Genomic DNA, 8960 nt, shown 5'->3' with positions numbered 1-8960 from the left:
TCCAAACATTGAATGGAACCAAAACAAAATCGCGAAGAAACGCTATCCCATAAAAAACATAGGCCAAAAGAATAGGCTAATTGTCATTAAATATCCAACTATATTCTCTACTTAGTTGGTTCTATTTTGTAATTTAGAAAGTATTTAGATAACTATTAAAATAATTTCAATATAATCTAAAGATATTTATCTATTTGAGAAAAAATTGTAAGTAGGTATGTTGGTTGTAAATCTTTTTTCTTGTTTTGTCTATATCTATTTTAACACATTTAATTTTTATAAAAAAAAAATTATGTCTCCGTTACGTATTTTGTGACTTGCTTTGTACCGTTTGTACGCGTTTATATGTGAGCGTCGTAGCGCAAAACCACTCATTGTCACCCGTTTTGCAAAATTGTCGCTTTGAAAAAAGGTAGCACGTATATAAATTATTTTTATTCATATATTTGTACCTACCAATTGAGTACCTAACCTATAAAAAGAAAACATGATTTTATTATAGTCTGGCAAGCCAATTCTGACAGTGGATAAAGACGGCGAAATGTAGGCGTGAAAGTTCGACCTCCCATACAAATTTTGAATTTCGCATCTTTTTCTACTGACAGTATACTCTATACGTGTCAGTTTTTTTAAAGTATTTTTTCTGTTCAATTTTAACTATTTTGTTCTGTTTTGTGTTTGTTTTTTAAATGCATTTTTAGAGCTTTTAAGTAAACACCCGAGGTGGCTTAGAATAGCAATATTTTAATAGAGTAGCACAAATCTCACATCACACGTTACGATACCCATTAGCAAGCATCTCAGAAAGAAATAAACATAGCCTATTTGCGTAGGTACCTCAAAAGTAGGTCAGGTCGGGTCATCTCGTCGGGGATGCAGCGGCCCGCTGACCCAAATGCTGGCAAGGGCACTAGGCCCTCAAGTCTACCCTGAAACAGGGAAAAAACCGCTGAAATCCCTCATCCTGTCCCTTTCACTTAGTAATACATAGTGTAATATCCGAGTGAAACGACTGGCAATATTGATCGCAGTGTATTTCGGGTGTAACATATTTCCCTGAACCGCTTCGTTTCTTCTCGCCTCGTGCTTATCTTAAAGGTTTCCCGGGATACGTCTTGTGTTTGGGTAAACTTAAATTTAAGCAGCTTACAAAGAGAATAGAGTGTAGAGTAAAGAGGGTTATTGTCATAGTAAATTTTGTAGTCACAGTCAATTTACTGCCATCTTTCGACGCATGATTAAAAATAAAAATAAAAATAAATATGAATAAAAATATCAAATAATTTACGGATAAATGTTTTTTTTTTTAGAACGCCATATGACTGACCCATGTTCTTTCACTGATATGTATTAAAATTGTTAAATATCAAACGGTGTCGCCATCTATACACGAGCATCTTAGGCCAAAGGTATGGCGCCATCTATTCGAGCATAAATTTTTTCTTGATTTTCCGAGGCACGTTTTATTCTTAGACTACTTATCTTATACGGAGTTACTTACATATATCTTTGCAGCTTATAATAGAACAACTGTTTTGGCATGTAGGTACATATGTGAACTTCTCAGAAAAAAGGTGCCGCTTTGGCGTTTCACTATATTAGGAGCAGTTTCTTGTTTCATGTTTAAGCATATTGAGCTTTATTTTATAACCGCATTATGATGTACATGCACGATATCTTAGTCAGTTGAAAGTCGATTTGTATGAGCTGATGCGAAATCTGTACCGATATGTCAATATTTTTATAAACATTCGGCAGTATTTGGATCATAAAAGGGATTTAAATTTAAGGTTTTAGGTAGATGAGTGGAGATGAGAAATGTCGATGTATTTTAGCTATATCCATTAAGTATGCCTATTTATACATTTTTGGTATCACTAGTGCCAGTTTCTTTTTTTTTTCAACTTCTGAATTAAGTTTATCATTGACATTTAATTCGCCTAATCGAGCAAAGAGTACCTAACATAAGCTTGATAGAGAAAACTGTCCCTGAAACATTTATGGAAATTAGGTAGGAGTAGAAGGTTAACGAGTGCTCTGCGGGCTTAGCATGGTAGCGTGACAAGGCCGTGATAGGGCGAAATCGTGATAGTTATCCACATCTGACAGCGGTAGATGACAGAATGACAGCGGTAGATGACAGAATGACAGCGGTAGACGACAGAATGACAGCGGTAGATGACAGAATGACAGCGGTAGATGACAGAATGACAGCGGTAGATGACAGGAGCTTGACAGACGACAATTTGCATAACATAGTCGTTGCCGTCGGTGGATAATTTGACACATTGTCCCATTTTGACAGTTCAACTTCGTTAATTCTATCTACGTGCTTCTTAGGTGACGATAAGCCTTGTCGTGAAAGCAAAATTATTGAATAAACCAATTTTAAGGTATAAATTACGGGTAAATATCAGTTTTTCTATGATATTGAGTTATTAGTTACAATGTTCCGCTGTATATATATTGTCAATGTTTTCTTTGCAGGAAAGTCAAATTTTATTATTCCTACTCGCGGATGCTGTTAAAGAAAAAGAGCGTCTAAAAATCTCGTGCATAGCTTTATCAAGACACTCTTACAACCCGTCTGATATGCCAAACGAAGAATTTCGGGCATTTCGCATATTTACAGTTATGTGCCGAACTTAACGCCGAGCCTCAAAAGTCAAAACGGTGATGGATTACTAAAACACCTAAAGGTAAAGCTATAAAATTGCAGTGTTTCTCGTAAAGTTTACATGTCTGTCAAACAAACGTCTCGATAACAATGCTCCTAAACTCTTAAATACTACCTCACATTATAAATGTAAAAGTTAGTATGATAAGATATCTGTTGCACAATCTCTTACTTATGCTATTAACCTAGGTTAGGTTACATTACTAAGCTACTTTTTACCTCAACATTCAAATCCTAACCTAAGGGGGAAAATCTACTTGAAAAACTTACATCTAGGTAGATACTTTTTTGTTTTAGGTTCTAACAGGTGTAATAACACCTGCTAGCTGATGGCAACTAGTCCATTGGTCAGACTACTGTGAGCCAGTAGCTATTGAAGCAATTTGTAATAGCTGTAAATAGAAGGTAGGTTCTTTTGAGTACCGAATTAAGTACTAGACATAAAAAAAAACTGTAACGCTCCACTAGGTCTGTCTTAGTAGGTAACTTTTACTCTTTTGAATAAGTATGAGTGTGGCTGTATTGTGCAATGAGATAGGTACCTATTATTTGATAGTTAGGTACCTCTGAGATACATAATCTGGGAATGCAATATTAGGTTTAAATAAGGCACCCAGTTCTAATCTAATCTGCGCCTTGTTTACAGACATAAAGACAAATGATTGTTCCCGGCGATTAGTTAGTATATCTTGGGTGCAAATATACTGTTCTCATGTGAAAATATTTCCTCCGTTGCTGCCACATGAACCTACTTTTACTTATTTCCTTCTATTTCTTCCAGAAAACTTCTCTTGGATCAAGGGAGAAATTAAGGAAGGCGCTCCTCAAGGACTTCCTAAGCATCATGCACAAAACCGGCTGTTACTAAGAGTGTGCGCTTGCGAGTTGCTAGCGAGCTTAATAAATACATACTTATGTCGCCTATGTTTTACTATCACACGAATACCTACCTAAACTATTTACCTGTTTCTATACAAGTAGAGACTAGTAAACATTCAAGACGGACAATCTTCATACAAAACAGCATTCCCCGCAACTTTAATGGACTCGACATAGGTGAATAGGTTTCGCTTATTCCTATTTTTTATTTTAGCTTTATACGTAATAAATCTGTCACTGTTAGGTACTTAGTACCTCTATTATAGCTGACTCATAGCGCGGTCCCGATACTTTAGCACTGAATTATCTCTGTTAGTGCTGAGACAAAACAAGCCTCTATAACTGAAATAACCTCAAGTCTCATCTCTATAAATGGAACCCTCTGTAAATGAGACAGACATTTACTTATACCTGGCTGAGACCCTGGGTAGGTGGAATAATAATAATAAAATTCTTTATTGTGCACTACAAAGAAAAATACATGTTACAAACAAAGACAGGACATAATGTTTTAATGTTTATTTGGGCACAAACTGTACATGTTTCTTATAACTAGTTTCTTATAAGTGAGAAATATTGCCCCCCCTTGATGAGATGAGTATAGGCTAAAGGTGTGGCGCCATCTATTCGAGTATAACTTTTTCTTGCTTTCCGAGGCACATTTTTTCCTTACACTATTTATCTTGCTTATACGGAGTTACATAATTATGTCTTTGCTATAAGTAACTTAAATTCCATTTACAACAATGACAATTCTCGCGGCGTTGTCAGTCTTCTATGTTTACTAATGTAAACTCTGATACAGATATGTAACAATGTCGGATTGTCGGCTCTGTGCTGCTGGAGAGAATATTATAAATGAGTAAATAATACAACCATTGCCAAGAAAATAAACGAAGTTTATTTACACAAACCTATTAAGTAAATGTAGATAGATAGACAAATCATTTATTCTTTTGCCACAATACACACATATAAAAGAAACAAAAGAAAAATATAAAAACAAAACAAAAAAAACCGTAGGATTGCTGTGTGCGTTGCAGCAAAACAAAATTGCTGTGCCCTTACAGGGTCTGTATTCTTGTAATTTGTAATACTATGAGCAATAAATATGTTTGAGTTTGAAAAGGGTTCCAAATGATTGTTATAATTATTAGCTTCTTGACATATTATAAAAATGTTAAATTAAATTAGATATGCAGGCATTATAATTGGTACAAGCAATAGATTATAATATAAGTATAAGTAGGTAACAAAGATAGATATAACTCCGTAATAGATGAATACAGTCTAAGGAAAAAAAGTGCTTCGAAAATCAAGAAAATTTGATTCTCGTTCAGAGGGCGCTACTAGCTTTGGCCTACTGTCGTATAGATGGCGTTGACGGTTTCGTTTGTCATTAAAACAATTTTAACGCATATCAGTGAAAGAACATGGGTCAAACTCATAATAATAATTAATGCAAATAAAAAAACTCATTTATCCATATTTAAATACATTTTATCGTATTTTTATAAATCTTCATTTTTAGTTTTAAAGTGTGTCGATAGATGGCAGTGAATTTACTGTGGTTACAAGATTTACTATGACAGTACCGCTCTAGTGTAGGTAATGAGGGCTACCGCGTTTAATTCCGCCGCTAGGGGCGCGAGTGTAGATGGAGGTCTTTCAAAATGTCCAATGCAAAGAAGTTTTAGGGGCTTCAAGCTTTTTTATCGGGAATTTACTTAACTCCTTCCTTATTCATAATTGTGGTAAATCTTTGTTCGTCTTTGATTAATCATGGTAAACATGATATAGCTCAATAAATGTTAGTGGTTTATAAAAACTGCCAACTAAAATATATGCAAAATTAAATAAGTTGAAAAAATGGCACATTTAGACGTTAAAATACCTTTGTGTATATTAGAACGTATTGATTTTATAAAAATAAGCATAGAAGAATTTACATCTACAGTGGCGCCAACTGGTGAGCACAAAAACTTTAGCCCTCTGTAGGTACCTCATAAGTACTAACATTATGTGCCCTACCCGGGTGTCAATGTACTGACTACATTTTACTAACATCTTCTGTAATGCACATGACTTTTAATGTTAAATAAATGAAATGAAATAAGGATTTTGTTCAAACTGATATTTTTGATACAAGTTTTTATTGCCGATTCTTTTAACAGGCAAGGAGGACTATCGTTTTTTTGCTCACCAGTTGGCGCCTCTGTTCTTCTTCTTCTTTTAAAATTATGGCTTCAGCCCAGTGGGACTATTTCGCCAGTATCAAGGTATTAAGAGGTTTAAAAACGACAAAAATTGTACGGTTGTACAAGATAGTGTACGGTGATTTGTTAGCTCTTGTAAATCGATAGCTAGACTTTACAAGAAGCACGTGGACTACCGGCCGTTGACTCCAAGATGGTGGTTAAACCATTTATTGCACACTACCACATTAGTTTACTGTATAATAAGCTATCGATATTACACTTTAAACAATATTAATGAGCAAAAAACAAAGTAATTAATCACGATGCTAACTATCAAGATGGCGCTCAAACCGGAAGTCCGGCGCCTCTGTTGATGGTGGTCCAAAACACTAAAGAACAGCTGTCAGTCATTGAAGTGACATTTGACATTTCGAACTATGGAAAAGACCACCATCTACACTAGCGCCCCTAGCGGCGAATTCATACGCGTTAGCCCTCACTAATACTTATCAAGACAATTCTAACAAATCCAGACACAAATTAGGTTGCGTTATTTTATCTCCTTCTATGACCTCCTATATGACCACTTCCTGCGTCCATCATCAGATATTCGATCGTACTGCAGGGAAAAGGTACCCTACGTTCATACAAATTTAAATTTGTATGCAGGGGGGTGCCTTTTCTCTGCAGCTGACTGTACCATAATATTGCGTTATCACCCAACTTATATAATGTATTATGTTATCACCCAACTTAAAGAATGTATGTGAAGTTTTAGCTCAATCGAATACAGGGAAGTGTGGTCGTATTGATTTTATAAAAATAAGAATAGAAGAATTTACATCTACAGTGGCGCCAACTGGTGAGCACAAAAACTGTAGCCCTCTGTAGGTACCTCACAAGTACTAACATTATGTGCCCTACCCGGGTGTCAATGTACTGACTACATTTTACTAACATCTTCTGTAATGCACATGACTTTTAATGTTAAATAAATGAAATGAAATAAGGATTTTGTTAAAACTGATATTTTTGATACAAGTTTTTATTGCCGATTCTTTTAACAGGCAAAGAGGACTATCGTTTTTTTGCTCACCAGTTGGCTCCTCTGTTGATGGTGGTCCAAAACACTAAAGAACAGCTGTCAGTCATTAAAGTGACATTTGACATTTCGAACTATGGAAAAGACCACCATCTACACTAGCGCCCCTAGCGGCGAATTCATACGCGTTAGCCCTCACTAATACCAATAGATGGATACAGTCTAAGGAAAAAACGTGCCTCGAAAATCAAGAAAATTTGATTATCGTTCAGAGGGCGCTACTAGTTTTGGCCTACAGTCGTATAGATGGCGTTGACGGTTTCGTTTATTATTTAACAATTTTAACGCATATCAGTGAAAGAACATGGGTCAAAATCATAAAAATAATTAATGCAAATAAAAAAAATTATTTATCTATATCTAAATACATTTTATCGTATTTTTATAAATCTTCATTTTTAGTTTTAAAGTGTGTCGACAGATGGCAGTGAATTTACTGGGGTTACAAAATTTAATATGACAGTACCGCTCTAGTATAAGTTACTCTATGCTAATACTTATCAAGACAATTCTAACAAATCCAGACACAAATTCGGTTGCGTTATTTTATCTCCTTCTATGACCTCCTATATGACCACTTCCTGCGTCCATCATCAGATATTCGATGGTACTGCAGGGAAAAGGTACCCCACGTTCATGCAAATTTAAATTTGTATGCAGGGGGTGCCTTTTCTCTGCAGCTGACTGTACCATAATATTGCGTTATCACCCAACTTATATAATGTATTATGTTATCACCCAACTTAAAGAGTGTATGTGAAGTTTTAGCTCAATCGAATACAGGGAAGTGTGGTCTAATTTATCTTGCAGGACTTGATACATACATTGCAACGTTGCAACTTAAGTTTGTAAAAAAAAAATCCTTTACACTGTAATAGATTCACCTACATATGTTTTACAAATAAACACTGACTATTGACTATTCGAAATGCATGGACATGCCACTTGCTGAGAGGTTTGTTCCAGGCGGAATGTAAGAACTTTTCTTCTTTCGTTCGATAGCTAAATTTTATGACTATCCCTTTTCTAAATAAGTCTTCCATGTCCTCGATAATTTGAGTGTCCTCTAATATGTTATGACTGAAACAGAAACAAAATAGATTAGATGAGGTCATGAGTTGTATAGTGGTGCAGGCTAGTATGGCGGTTCATTGGCAAATTATGAGAAAATAATGTCACTTTTAGAAAGCTCTCGTTTTTAAGTCAGGGGGATTTTTTTGTTTCTCAGTATTCAGCAACATCTACCTGTAAGAAATGATCTTAACACACACACACACACACACACACACACACACAATGTGCTAATACCCATACTTAACTTTTTTTTTAAGCAGAAACATATGCGAGCGTTACTCCAGATTTTTAAATTAAAGGAAAAATGGAATAATTTACACCTCCGGCAGGACTCGAACCTGCGACCATTGGAACATCGGTCCAATCGCTTCTGCCAACTGAGCCACGGAGCCCTACATAATTTATGGCACAAAGTGTGGTGGTCTTTTTTGTCAATAAACTTGGATTCTTGCATACAAAACCAGGTTCTAGAATATAGGTACAGACAGGGTAAGAAAAAAATGTTTTTGAAGTTTTGAGTGAGGTCGACGGGTTTCAAAGTTTTTAATATTTGTTAGAATCCTTATGCACTTTAGTGTGAGTAAATGTATGAATAATTACGTAGTTTTTAACAAGCAGAAACGTCTGCGATCGATGCTATTAAGCTTAGAATAAATTTAAAAGTGTAAAAATTACTGCCTTGGGTGAGACTTGAACTCACGGCCTCTGGATCTATACTCCAGCGCTCTGCCAATTGAGCCACCAAGACCTCATCCATAGTCAGCAAATCTTCCCACTATATGGGTCTAGGGGACCTTAGCGATATCTACCGTAAGAGTGTTACACTTCTTAAACGGCCACCGGAGTTCCAAGTAATATTGGAAGTTCACGTTCAGTTAGTGATAGTTTAACAAACTTACATACATACATATAATCACGCCTATTTCCAGGAGGGGTAGGCAGAGACCACGGATTTCCACTTGTTACGATCCTGACATACCTCTTTCGCTACCTTCACTTTCATAACGTTCCTCATACACGCTCGCCGGTT

The 8960-nt window shown here is 35.8% G+C and overlaps 1 long non-coding RNA gene and 2 other non-coding genes across 3 annotated transcripts; 1 reads left to right on the top strand and 2 right to left on the bottom strand.

Moving 5' to 3' along the window:
• Nucleotides 1-2277: 2277 nt before the first annotated feature.
• Nucleotides 2278-3610, top strand: LOC134745268 (uncharacterized). The gene is made up of 4 exons (XR_010128151.1): nucleotides 2278-2406; nucleotides 2488-2699; nucleotides 2975-3082; nucleotides 3459-3610. It is a non-coding gene; the product is annotated as an uncharacterized LOC134745268 (long non-coding RNA).
• A 4637-nt stretch (nucleotides 3611-8247) lies between these two features.
• Nucleotides 8248-8322, bottom strand: Trnai-gau (transfer RNA isoleucine (anticodon GAU)). The gene has a single exon. It is a non-coding gene; the product is annotated as a tRNA-Ile (tRNA).
• A 283-nt stretch (nucleotides 8323-8605) lies between these two features.
• Nucleotides 8606-8678, bottom strand: Trnay-aua (transfer RNA tyrosine (anticodon AUA)). The gene has a single exon. It is a non-coding gene; the product is annotated as a tRNA-Tyr (tRNA).
• Between the last annotated feature and the right edge of the window lie 282 nt (nucleotides 8679-8960).

Source organism: Cydia strobilella, chromosome 11 (assembly GCF_947568885.1).
Source record: "Cydia strobilella chromosome 11, ilCydStro3.1, whole genome shotgun sequence".
NCBI classification, from domain to species: Eukaryota; Metazoa; Arthropoda; class Insecta; order Lepidoptera; family Tortricidae; genus Cydia; species Cydia strobilella.
Note: the sequence above shows the minus strand (reverse complement) of the source record. Positions and strands in the feature narration are given on the sequence as shown.